General features: G+C 38.6%; 1 non-coding gene across 1 annotated transcript; it reads right to left on the bottom strand.

Annotated features, from left to right (window-relative positions):
- Positions 1 to 2,793: 2,793 nt before the first annotated feature.
- Positions 2,794 to 2,866, bottom strand: Trnak-cuu. Its single transcript has one exon. It is a non-coding gene; the product is annotated as a tRNA-Lys (tRNA).
- Between the last annotated feature and the right edge of the window lie 11,929 nt (positions 2,867 to 14,795).

Below are 14,795 nucleotides of genomic sequence, written 5' to 3'. Positions count from 1 at the left end.
AGAAAATTTTGAAATATATTTTAAGATTTAGTACTACATATGTATCAGTATTTAAAGTACCTACAGCAGTAATGAGTTTGAGCAAGGATTGAAAACAAACAATAAGAGAATTTTTTTTTTTTTTTTTTATACTACGTCGGTGGCAAACAAGTATACGGCCCGCCTGATGTAAAGCGGTCACTGTAACCTATGGACGCCTGCAACTCAAACAGTGTCACATACGCGTTGCCACCCCATTAGAAACTTGTACATTCCCTTTTGCTGTGTTAAGTACACAGTAAAAAGGAGTGTGCAAGTTCTAAGGAGGGTTCGGGTTGCCGACGACTCAAAGGACAATAAACGGAACAAGTTAGTTCCGTAAGTCCTCCCGTCATCAGCACACCGCACCCTCGTTGAGCTCTGGCAGCCTTACTCACCGACAGGAACACAACACTATGAGTAGGGTCTAGTGCTATTTGGCTTCGGTCTTCTGTAAGGCGGAGGTACTACCCCAGTTGGGCTCTGCTCTAGATTCGAGCGAGACAATATCCGCTGTGCTGTGCCCTACCACACAAAGCGGAATATCATTCGCTATGCCCTACCTCCTATTCATATAAGAGTAAAAGGGGAATAAGAGAAAAAGGGGAAAAAAACAGTAACCTATTTACAGTGTTACTTGAGAGTTAACAATGGGAGAAGTCATGGGTCAGTAGTGTGCGTACTGATGCAAAACTGTCACAGAACAGATCGATGAGGTCTCGATTCTTGCAAATTTGATTGAAAGACTAAGGGCCGGTTGCATCTAACCACCTGTCACCGTTAAAGCGTTCGATAAATTTTATTGTATGGGAAGTTCCATAGACGTCTGCTGCGTGACGATGATGTGTCTGTCAAATGTGGTTGATGCAACTGGCCCAGTGGCTCTTATAATAAAGGAGTTCTTCCTAAAGTTAGTTTTAGCGTAGGGGATATGAAACGTTCGTTTAGCGCGAGAAGAAAGGCGAAACTGAAACTTCAAGCTTGACAGGAGGTCCATATTAACCTATAACTGGCCATAACGTCCGTAACTACTTTGCTGTCTTCTTAAGTCAAACTTGAACTCATTGCCTATAACGGAATTTACACACAAGATGGTTTTTTACTTGATTTATTATATTTTCGACACTTCTACTCCACAGTTGCCTCTGTTCCACGTCGCAATCCACTTGCGATGTAAATTTCATAATTACGTGTGTCAAATAATATACCCTTGTTTACAATCGATTCATACCGAACTATGTCACATCATGGAAGAAGAAGACATACATGCTGCGCCGACCCCGAATAATTGAGATAAGGGCAACCGAATGATGACTACGTCAGCATCATTAAATATCTTTTTCTACTCCCGTGCTGTTATTCGTCATTTACAGGGTCGTGCATAGATCTTTAAAACCCTACATGAAAGTTTATTCCCCAAAGCCAGCGTGCGCCGGCTTTCCGCGAATGTGCGCGTAGTAACGAAAAAAAATTAAACGCATTGTTTGGCTCCGTAACCATGGCAACGCATTGTTATAACGATACTGCGCGCGTGCGCGGGATGGTTTTGTGCAGCTGCGCTGACAGTGCAAACTTTTGCGTCAAAATACAGGAAACAGTGTGAATTTCACGAAAGTTATTCAAAAAAACTATTAAAATCTAAATGCATGGTCGTAGAAAAAGTATTGTATGTAACGGTGTTTAACTGAGTCAAAAAAAAACTCGTGGCGTCTTTATTAACAATTTTCGGCTTTGCCTCAAATTGTTACCCACGCCACTCGTCTATTTGTCCTACTTTAAACGCCTGTTCCATAAAATACTATTATAAGACTTTCTACACGACTCCATGGTTGGCCTTGTTCCACGTCACGGTCCATTTGCGCTGTAAGCTTTATGATTATCCTCTACGAACAATTTAATATTGTTCCCTATACCGGACGTTTAAACTCGTAAATTAAAAGTTGCAATCTCGCCACCGCTCTTCCTAGATCTCGTGTTTTTAATAAAACCTTACCTTGTTAAAACTTGGGGCCGATTTTTGAATCTCGACCATTCGATTATACAACGTCGGTGGCAAACAAGTATACGGTCCGCCTGATGTAAAGCGGTCACCGTAACCTATGGACGCCTGCAACTCAAACAGTGTCACATGCGCGTTGCCACCCCATTAGAAACCCCCACCCCACCCCACCCCCACCCCATTAGATTTTCGATTTCGTGAAATTCGTTCAATAAAATCTCCACTACTAGCGATTTAAGTTCTACTAACAGAATCGAAAACGAGTAGTCATTACCACTAGATTTAAAATTAATAGCCGTCTTTTTTCAAAAATAGCATTACGTCGTTTTCCACAGACTTTCGAATGACGAACTCGTGCGTTCGAAATTCTAAAATCGATCCCCTGCTTTTAAATTGTGGGGATTTGTTATTTTTCGTGTAAATACAAGTTTCGGGATAATAGCTAAATACCTACTTCAAGGTGTTGAAGGTCATACGCACGAAGAAAAAGAAAACTTATGTAAACTGAAATAAATAAATAAAAAATTGTAGCACAGCGTTAAGTCCCTACCCAGACGTGTAAACACACCTCATACACACGTCTGTGAACGCCTTGACATTCATACACTCACCATTCATCACATTCACTCAACCAATCATTCACACACTCGCGAGCGCCATATTATTCAGTCCGAATCCGTTTGCCTTTGAATGAAGATGTAAGGTCGCGACCTTAGAACTATTCATAGTTTTGCGCAAATCACGGGACCCCTTTGAGCATCCCCGGTTATACGTGGCGCCCAACGTGGGGCTCGAACCCACGACGCTGAGATTAAGAGTCTAATGCTCTACCGACTGAGCTAGCCGGGCCATCCTCGGTTATATAAAAGAAATATATTGGGGACACCTTACACAGATCAACTTAGCTCCAAACTAAGCAAATCTTGTACTACGACGATATACATACTTAAATTGATACCATACACTAAAGAAAAAGCGATCAAGCCGGCGGCAAAGCCGGGAAACGAACTCGGGTTTCCAGTTATCGCCGCTGACGTGCTAAACCGCTACAACTACCCCGCCGAGGTACCCGTTGAAATTTCTCTAGTATATTTTATCTCTGAAGTCTAGGCGCCGTTGACCAACTCTAAGGGCAAGCAATTTGTGCTTGCACCCCCTATTTGAATCCTTTCGCAGGATTACGATATAGCGAGATAGATGGTGCTGCCATTCTATCCAAGTAGGGAATAAATCAAATTATTTTATTAAATATTTTTTAAGTAGTAACACTATATATAAATTATAAACTGAAATAGATACCATACACTAAAGAAAAAGCGATCAAGCCCACTCGTGGCGAATTCGGGAACTACTTAAAAAAAAGCAAATCAAAAAATATTTAATAAAATAATTTGATTTGTTCCCTACGTCAAAATGTATGTAGTTAAAAGACTTAAAAGCCTCATTTAGATATTTGGTGTTTTATACTTATGGTAAACTCAGCCTGTATTTCCAAACGAGGTAGGCAGAATACATGTAACTGGCAATTAAAGCATTGATAGTTTATATGTTTCTGTCAAATACTTATAATATATGAGTTACAATCTAGCCTATAAGCCCGTTTCAGTGTAGCCTATAAGCGCGTTTGAGAACATTGTCTTATACGCGCGTCTTATAACATTGTCTTATAACCAATAAAGTTGAGGATAAATATAGCGCTTGTGTATTCGCGTAACGTCGTAACAAACATAAAAAAGCAAATATGCAAGGTATTATTAGAGTTATTTCTACGTATAAGAACCACATTAGTTCTTTTTAAGGCGCTACAGGAAGAGTAAATTCTCCATACAAACGCTCTCGACTATTTCCTCCCTGGTTTTTGAAGATAGAGCAATGATTTTTTCAACACAGATTATTATTATTTTTATCTGTGTCGGACCGTTTTGATATTTTTGATATTCTTATTTTGAAAGACGCTAGAGCCCATCAAAAATTTCTAAAAACGGCGTTATTGATTATGGCGTAAAAAAAGGTGTGGTATTCAAAATTGGTCACAATTAGGCAAATAAACTAAACGCTCCGACACAGATTATTTCATTGTTATTTAGATTCTCAAATTTCATTACGATTAAGTTTTGAAGGAGGAAACAGTCGAGAGTGGAACCTCGATTTTAAAGATTTCGTAATAAGTACTCGTATATTTCAACGGGGTTTATTTATTTATTTATTTAAACTTTATTGCACAATTGGAAAAAAGTACAAATGGCGGACTTAATGCCTTGAGGCATTCTCTACCAGTCAACCATAGGGCCAAACAGAAATTCGCGAATGTGGGTGCAGTGAGAAAAATAAATTTAGAAAGCATGACAACTATTGACAATTATAGCAATATTATTTACATACAATCAATAATTGTTGTTGTGTTGTGTGGGTTGTTCTTAATGGACATTTTTTTTCGATAAATCTAGTTAATAATACTTGTATATTAAACTACAATTCCTAAATTCAAAGTCAAATCTCTTTTCCATTTTATTTTTTCGCTCCTGTAGCGTCTTAAGACAGAGAGATATGTACCACTATCTGGTTTTATTGCGCTGTTTACAATAACACTAGTCGGAAATCTACCGTCTTCTCGTCTTCCTTCGTGTTTTGGAGAAGGTCACTGTCACATCATAGTCCATGCAAAAAAGGTTGGTTTGTTTAACAATATTATTTACCTCAGACAAAATTAAACAGTGACCTTGAGTTGAATTGATCATTTGATAAAAGTGTTTTTTAGGGTTCCGTAGTCAACTAGGAACCCTTATAGTTTCGCCATGTCTGCCTGTCCGTCCGTCCGTCCGCGGATAATCTCAGTGACCGTTAGCACTAGAAAGCTGAAATTTGGTAACAGTATGTATATCAATCACGCCGACAAAGTGGTAACTTAAAAATAAAAAGTGCTCTTCATCTTTGACTGGAGCGTTAATTTTTATTATTAAATATAAAAAAAAAATGTTTTGTTAGGGTACCTAACCCCCCTACATGTAAAGTGGGGACTGTTTTTTTTTATTCCAAACCCAACGTGTGATATATTGTTGGAAACTTAAAATTGTCGAGTTTATCACATATTTACGTCCATAATTAAAAAAGGTATTAGGTATTTAAAAATGAATAAGGGTTTACTAAAATCGTTTTTTGATAATAGTAATATTTTCGGAAATAATCGCTCCTAAAGGAAAAAAAAGTGTGTCCCCCCCTCTAACTTTTGAACCATATGTTTAAAAAATATGAAAAAAAATCACAAAAGTAGAACTTTATAAAGACTTTCTAGGAAAATCATTTTAAACTTGATAGGTTTAGTAGTTTTTGAGAAAATTACGGAAAACTACGGAACCCTACACTGAGCGTGGCCCGACACGCTCTTGGCCGGTTTTTTTTTTCATAATATTAAGCGTATTCTCAATCTTTTCACGACGCATATTATGTCATATTATATACCATAGATAAGCAAACGTATCTACTTAACGTGTCAAATGAACTCAGTAAACTCTACTGAATTGTCCGTCTTTTTGTAATTTTTGTAAGTTGAAGTCAACAAAAACATTAGAAATGCCTCGTTACGTGATATTTAATTGCAACAACATAAAAATTATGAATACTCAAGGGCCTGAGACATATTTAAAATCACAGGCAAGTGACAACTTCAGTACAAAATCTGACACGCTCGGCCGCCATACAAGTAGATGAACTTGTTTCTTCTACCTAAATCTAATTCTGTGATTCACGATATTAATAAAATTGGACAGAAATAACGTCACTTACTTATACATACATACATACATACAATACATACAATCACGCTTCAGCGCCACTCCAGGCAAATAAGGGGTTGAAAGAAAACGAAACTGTGACATTGCAGTGACAGGTTGCCAGCCTCTCGCCTACGCCACAATTTAACCCATATATAGTCGCCTTCTACGACACCCACGGGAAGAAAGAGGGTGGTGAAATTCTTAACCCGTCACCACACAGGCCCCGTCACCACACTTACTTATGACACTAAAATATCCGATCCGCAGTATCTTATTTAGAGATAATATCTGACGTATCTTACAGCTCAAATAAATAAATAAATAAATATTGGGGACACCTTACACAGACCAACTTAGCCCCAAACTAAGCAAAGCTTGTACTATGAGTGCTAAGCGACGATATACATACTTAAATAGATAAATACATACTTATATACATAGAAAACATCCATGAGTCAGGAACAAATATCTGTGCTCATCACACAAATAAATGCCCTTACCGGGATTCGAACCCAGGACCGCGGCTCAGCAGGCAGGGTCTCTACCGACTGAGCCAGACCGGTCGTCAAATAGGGCCGTACATCGATTGTAGCAGCGGCAAGGAAAGCCCGTCGTAAAATCGTCATGCCATTTCAATTCCTTACTGGGACCGTATTTTCTGTAGCGGTGTGGCGGATCCTTTATCCATGATTGCCCTCTATTTGTAGAATAAGTGTAGCTTTAAAATTTTCCATAACATTTTAACCTTCCACTCGTCTTAGGTATAAGAAACTGGTTACAAGTTTTTAGTTTTACTGACATCGCTCGACCTTGTTTCTTTACCTAAATGGTTACTTTGTATTTTTTTAGGGTTCCGTAGTCAACGGAACCCTTATAGTTTCGCCATGTCTGTCTGTCCGTCCGTCCGTCCGTCCGTCCGTCCGTCCGTCCGTCCGTCCGTCCGCGGATAATCTCAGTAACCGTTAGCACTAGAAAGCTGAAATTTGGTACCAATATGTATATCAATCACGCCAACAAAGTGCAAAAATAAAAAGTGGAAAAATTTTTTTTATTAGGGTACCCCCCCTACATGTAAAGTGGGGGCTGACATTTTTTTTCATTCCAACCCCAACGTGTGATATATTGTTGGATAGGTATTTAAAAATGAATAAGGGTTTACTAAGATCGTTTTTTGATAATATAATTATTTTCGGAAATAATAGCTCCTAAAGGAAAAAAAAAGTGCGTCCCCCCTCTAACTTTTGAACCATAAGTTAAAAAAATATGAAAAAAATCACAAAAGTAGAACTTTATAAAGACTTTCTAGGAAAATTGTTTTCAACTTGATAGGTTCAGTAGTTTTTGAGAAAAATACGGAAAACTACGGAACCCTACACTGAGCGTGGCCCGACATGCTCTTGGCCGGTTTTTCCTACTATTTTAGTAGTCACAGATATGTCTCGTCTTTAGGTATTTTATTGTTGAGTTGCTGTTAGACAAAAATAGAATATCCTGACATACCTACTCCTCCTTGCATTAGGGCAATCGCCACGGCTCATGGGAGCCTGGGGTCAGCTGTGACAACTAATCCCAAGATTTGGCGTAGGCACTAGTTTTTACGAAAGCGACTGCCATCTGACCTTCCAACCCAAAGGGTAACTAGACCTTATTGGAATAAGTCCGGTTTCCTCACGATGTTTTCCTTCACCGAAAAGCGACTAGCAAATATCAAAATGATATTTCGCACATAAGTTCCGAAAAACTCATTGGTACGAGCCGGGGTTCGAACTAGGGCTCTGGATACACGTGATTCACGCCGAACCGTAGCTACGTGATCTTAACACCGGCGGTACTAAGATCACGAATTTCACGAACACGGCAAGGTACGTACCTCGTACGCACGTACGTACGTACTTGCCTTAGCGCCCGGATTCACGTGACACGCCGCGGGCCGTGACACGCCGCCGCCCGAACTAAGTTCGTGTGCAGAGTACTTATCGTACGTTTTGTAGATTTAACTCGCCCGGGAGAAAACCAAATCATGACTATTATTGAATTATCACTTAATACCTATACTTAATACTGGACGAAATTTTTTTTACATATGAATTAAACTTATATTTATGTTTTGCTTCGATTTTTATACAATACATATAACTAGCGGCCCTCCCCGGCTACGCACGGGGATTATGATAAAAATTGTTATAATAAGTTATCCGTAAAAGATAGACATATGCCATCGTGGACTTTTTTGTAGACCTATTAGAGAGACACAATTTTCCAATACATTATTTTGATATAGCTCAAACGGTTTCGGCAGCGTTTTCGATTAAAGCTCTCAGCCAGCGGGATTTTGTCCAACTCGATTAGAAAATATCGTCATATTTCAACCAATTCAAACAAAACTTTAACAAATTATATACCTGAACTTTCCTCAAGAATTACTCTATTCATAAGTGAAAACCATATGAAAACCCGTTCAGTTTTTGAGTTTATCACGAACACACAGACAGACGCGGCTCCCCGGGAGTTTATTTTATAAGAGAAGATTAAGTGATTTACGGCGTTATTCTGTTTCCGATTTTATTGAAATTAAAACTAGCAAACTGTCCGATGCCTTACACTATCTATATACCTGTATGGTAAATGTCAACCTGTGTTACGTTACGTCTTAATATTGTTTATTTTTTGACATGTGCCGTCAGAATCCTCAAATACTTGACACTGTATGTGGTGACAGTTTAGTATAGTATGGAGTAACTATTGTCCCAGAGCTGTAAGAAGTGTAAGAACCTCTTTTTCACACATGACAGCGTCCACAAAACGTAAAATCCTGTAATAATGGTTAAAAAAATCAAGTACTTAAAATAGTATTTTATACAATCGCGATATAATACAAAGCTTTTCAGTCGAGTACCATGTTTAGGCCACGAAGCTTTGCTGAGTGGCCTAACAGTACGGTACGAGAGTGAAAAACTTAATTATATCACTATTGTATACAATACTTTTTCTACGAGTCATCATCTTCATCATCAATGGACGGAAATATCATCATTCATGCAAGTTTAAATTAATGTTAATAGCGTCGTTCACCGTTGTATCAACATCGAATTACCTAGTAACCAATTGTTTGTAACAACCGTCTCTGATTGGCCGATAACGCCACAAATAAAAAAAATGTATTTCAGATGCAGAAAAATTTGCCAGGTATCGCAAATTAGTATATAAATTGTATGATGTTCTATTTTTGAAATTATTACAGTTAACTTAAAGTCAACTATAATGAGATTAAGTACATATATTATTATAGTTGAGTCGGAACTGCCATAGAGTATCCAACACTGAAAAGTTAGCACTTATAGTTTAGTCTGTGGTGTCCTAATTGACAGATTACAATCGACGAGTAGAAAAATAATATTTCCCTTACTTTAAACATAATCTAAAACATGTTACATTTTTGCGGATCTTCGTTAGTAAGTATTTTACGATATTAATTTATAACGCACATTTATCATTAATTTTTATTTTTAAACTAGTGCTGTGGCAGAGTGTAATTTCGATTCAAATGACATTTCAGTAAGTTGATAGAAATCGTATATTTGTTTAAGCGCCTCCTTGTCCATAGGGCCTAATCGATTCAACCAATTCGAAATTAATCGTTAGATTTGGCAAACGATACGCCTTAGCCACATCGCAACATATGTACTTCAAAACAAATGTGTCAAAAATGTGAACTTACGGATCCGGGACAATAGTTCTGATGAAATTCAGCAACACGACGCTTAGCCATATATTTCTGGTCAAGCATTATTATGTTATTCTTAAGGTTTTCACATTTATTCTTTCATTTATTATGTATGAAAATGAAAACCTACCAAGTGGCTTTAATTAATTAATATTTAAGCTTGCTCTTATGTAAGCATATAACGTAATCTTAAATGTAAACAAGACAAACAGGAGTGTAGGTGAACAAAAGAGCAAGTTTATGATGACTATTATACTCCAGGCAAAAAATATGCACACATGTGCGCGGGGCCACGGCTAAGACAAAAAAAATGACAGCTGCAGTTCTTATCAGTTTCGGTACATTAAATAATACTTTTAGATAGTATATTCCTTTATAGCACTGTATTGTTTGACGAACGAGCTCAGCTATCTTACTGTGGTGGTATTTTGCAAATAATAAGCGCAGTTCCACCACGTGGTAATAAAGACAGTAAAATTTACGAGCAGCCTTTTGTACGTGAAGCTGAGTGAAGTGAGCGATGTGTTATTTTTACATTTTAGGATTTTTTATTTAATCTGGATGGGGCAGTTTAGAATTTTAGTTTATTTCAATTAGTCACTTGTAAGATCCCAGTTGATCAACACTTGAAGGCCTTGACATTTTACTTTAGCGGTGAATTTAAAAGTTATTGTCTTGTTGTTTTGTTAATTTTTTGTATTGTTACTGTTAATGTTTGAAACTCTTAACAACGAAGAAAAGTTTGGTGTGGAGATATGCCACCAGAGTCGGAGATTCAACTTTATGTAGTCTCTGCAAGGATCGGACAAACAATCGGACAAAGAGTTTCCGTGTCGTCATGGTACTACAGGATCTATCGCGAGGCATTTGACGTCAGTTCATTTGAAATCTGCTGTTACTGTTACGACATAAAACGAGAAACGAGTAAGTCAATTTTTTAAATAGGTGTAATCCATAATAAGTAAATGAAAGCAGCAAAGGTCTAAGTTTAAATACCATGAAAAAATAATTTTAAAGTTATTGCATGTAAATAGTATAACGAAGCTCACTTTATTAAGCAGTGCCTATTTATTATTTTTGAAACAATATATCAGTCATAAAACAGTGTTTACATCTTAATAAAATGATAATCCTGCGCCTTGAACCCTCTTAAAGTAGACTTTTTTTTACTACCATCAATCTTATTACTATATAACGTAATTAAACTAATTACCTAATTAAATAGTGGCTATAACAGTTAAGTAAGTTCGCGTAAAATGTATAACATAATTATTAACTAGGTATGTGTTAAAATTACGTTTCCGTGGATGTCATCCTATCGTCACATTCTTAATTTTTATACTAAATTGACAAATTTCTTACTCCTTGCATCAATAATTGAATGGTACCGTGGATACTTATCTTCCTATTAAATCTTATTAATCAGAGGGTAACTAGAGAGTTTTTGTCAACGAACATTGCAGACACATAATAAGCAGATTCAAGGGTATCACGGTGCACGGTTAAGCCCATATTACCACGTTAACGCATGGTATTTTTCAACCACAACCACTCAACAGATAAGCTTAACAAAGGATAAGGTATAGTCATGGTATAGTGCCATTTTAATAAACATAAAAGTAATATTTTAGTGAAAGTATAAGCATTTTTTGAATTTGTACTCGAAGCGTCGGTTGTAGCGTAGAGACAATGCTAACAGTGGTTATTTAATAATAAGTCGAATTTAGAATTATAACTGTTGAAAACCTTTAGATAGAGTAAAAAACTCAAATGACTGGAAGGAAACTTTATCTGAAACGGTTACCAAATCTAGCAGTTACCCTTACAAAAGGTTACCTACCCATATCGTTGGTATTTTTATAACCACTTCTAAATTAAGCCTATCGGAAACCCCGGATCGTTTATTTAGTTATATTTATTTATTACTTACATATTAATATTTGAAAAACCGCAGTATTGAATATAAATTTTAATTCAAAAGTAATTAAGATATAACCTCACGATACCTACATTTTTATTCATAACTTATAGAGACTGCATCCGATCTTATCTTCTCTCATGAAACGCCGCTGGCGGACCGAACGGGCGTGTCACGTGAATTCGTACGTACGTACGGACGGATCTACGAACGTACGTACCCTAATTTCACGTGATTTATTTTCACGTGACGAACGAACCAGAAATCCGTTGCCGTGTATCACGGCAACGTGCGTACGGCTACGTGTTCACGATACACGGTCACGACCGGGAGCCCTAGTTCGAACCCGCGACCTCCTGATCGTAAGTCGCACGCTCTTACCGCTAGGCCACCAGCGCTTCTTGCAAAACTACCTATTAGTAGGTACTTTAATTATTATTTTCGAACTTACTTAACTAATATTGTTAATTTGAACTAATAATTATTTTCATATGATTTAATAAAAAAATACTACTTTTATTTTTTCATACAAAACAATTAAGTTACACCGCAACTTAGATATTTACTGATTAATTGTAAGTACCTCCTATATGAAATAAGCTATCGTATCTTTAACTAATTAAGGAAACTGTAGGTTTAATATAGTTTTAATATATAAATAATAAAATGATTGTTCACAACCGTTTGTTTCTTAATGAACAATAAACAATTATGTTCCGTTGTATTAGTTAATACTAATAAACTTTTTAATATGAGGTAATATCAAAAATACACCCTGTATAGATAAAAAGTTGTGAGTACCTAAAGGGAAATGTGACAAGTAGAACAAGTTTAGTAACGCCATCTATGAGTTACAAGCGGAACTTCCAACCGTGGAAGCCTACGAGGACACTGCCTTGCTACGCCAACTTACGTTTAGAACCTTTCTGATTGAAATCAATACTGACTGGAAATACGTTTACATGGTAAACTAAATAATTATGTATATTTTTTTTGTTAATTATGTTATTTTGTTAAAATAAAAACACGGATTAAATCGCGTATAATAAATTTACAATTCATCCCCAATCAGTTTTATTTCATGAGTCACTATCGCGGTAACCGAAGACAATATTTTGTTAAAATAGAGTTAATTCACGTATTTGCAAAGCTTGTCGGAAAAATATAAGGTAGTATTTGGGCCGTTAAAAATATACAGTAGGTAGGAAGTGCTAGTACTGCGAGGTATTAATAAAATCAAATCCACGTCAATTTTGCTACAATACATGAAAGTTCAATTCGGTGTTAATTCCATACAATATAATAAACAAAAACTTAATTGAACGATCCCAAGCTTAATTGTCGTCACCGGTCACATAGTTGACACAAATTAACTTTTACTAACCCCTCAAAATAACCAATGTAGCACGACCAAGTTTCCCACGCGTAAAGCAGGTAGAAGGATCCGCCGGCCCTTCCGATTCCAACGGTACCGCACCATTGTTTCTACATTGCGATGGCCGGCCACTGCAGATGCGCGGGTCCAGCGTCCCGTTACTCAGGAAGGAAGCGTCGCTTTCACCCACGCCGTCGGGTGGTATAAAAGCCCGCCGGGACACATCCCAAATCAGTTGACATCCCAGTCTGCTCCTAACTAGGACCTTACTCTAGGCCTAAGATAGCTCCTTGCTAAGTACGGAGAAAGCCCGTTCCGATCACACATTGCGTAAACCCCTGCGTTTGGCGTAAGGTCGCAATTCCGATCACACACGGAGAGTCTTTTACTAGCAAGGCGTGAGCCCGGTTCGGAGTACGTCTCGTTACGTCACCTCTTTTCGGTACACCCGCTACCGTCGCGTCCATAGTCAAAGTGAAGTTCAGTGAAAGCAACAGTGTACAGTGCTAGATATACCACTCACGGCATTCGTGTTACTTAGTGTTACTAGACTACATTGTGTAAGACTATTTGTGTAAACCTGCGTGTAACTCTTGTGTTGTCTAAATAAATCCAATTGGAATCGTTGTTGTTGTTCTGTTAAGCCAGGCCTGAACCCTCACCATCTTATAAGAGTGTCGACTTATTGGGACCCTCAACCCAATTAGTCTGCGCTCGGTAAAGGGAACAACATCACCCCCTTTTACCGCCTTTCACAACTGGCGCCCAACTAAGTGGCCCTGGCTTCAGAACCCAGAACACGAGCACAACACAGAGCAAAGATGGCCATCAGCATGACCGAAGAACAGCTCCAGCGCATCATCGCAGCTCTAGCACCGGCAAGCAGACAAGGTTCATTCGCACGATGCAACGCAGTATACGACGGGACCGGCGATAACGAGACTGTAGAGACGTTTCTCTCAGCCATCAAGGTGTACAAGAAAATCGAGAACATTGACGACGAGAACGCTCTCGAAGGGCTTACCCTCCTATTAAAAGGAGATGCCGCTGTCTGGTGGGAAGGCGCTAAGTCAGACGTCAAATCCTGGACGGATTTTGAAGATCGGCTTCGGCACGCGTTCGCACCGAAGATACCAGCGGACATCCTGTATCAGAGGATAATAGAACTGAAGCAGGATGCGACGACCCCTACGGAGAAATTCGTCGCAAAGAAGAGGGCGCTCATAGCCCAACTACCGGCACCAATCCCGTCGGAGACCCATCAGTTACATATGATTTATGGTCAGCTCCACTTGAATATACGGGAAATGGTGCCAAGAAGCGCTTTCAAATCGATCGACGAACTTCTGAAACTCGCACGGAGTGCTGAAGAAATCCTATTGGAAAAGAAGACGAGCTGGGAAGAAAATGTTGCCTCAGTACCTTCAAACAATGAACGGAACACTTCAGGCCGACAACGCTGCGAGTACTGCGATAAGAACGGGCACGCCGAAGAAGATTGTCGCACAAAGAAGCGGCAACAACAAGAGATGAGCTCAACTGCAGGGGGAGATGCGAGCAAGGTTGCTCCATCAGCACCGGTTGGCATCAGTTGCTACGGATGCGGCAGACCCGGCGTCGTTCGCAGCAAGTGTCCTAATTGCTGCAGAAATGAAAATCCAGGAAACCAGAGCGTCGGTCTATGTTCTTGGGCCCCAAGCGTCCCTGGTGAAATAGGGCAAAGCCCTACAAAAGTTGAATTAGGCTACACGCTAATTCCCTCAACGGAAGAAAGAAAAGAAGCATTAGACAAGAATAGTCAGGAAGCTTTGAAGTTGCAGCCACGTGATCCAGCAGTGGTCATTCCAGCTCATGCTGAGCGTGCTAAACTTGCACTAAAACAAGATAGCTCTGACGTAAAGTCACAACGTCAGCTCGCATCATGCATAGTCACTCGGAATAGTGACTGTCTGGAAAAGATTAAACCTCCCCAAGATGCAGCGTTTGCG

This window comes from Leguminivora glycinivorella, chromosome 9 (genome assembly GCF_023078275.1).
Source record: "Leguminivora glycinivorella isolate SPB_JAAS2020 chromosome 9, LegGlyc_1.1, whole genome shotgun sequence".
Classification (NCBI taxonomy): domain Eukaryota; kingdom Metazoa; phylum Arthropoda; class Insecta; order Lepidoptera; family Tortricidae; genus Leguminivora; species Leguminivora glycinivorella.
This window is presented reverse-complemented; position numbering and strand designations above follow the sequence as displayed.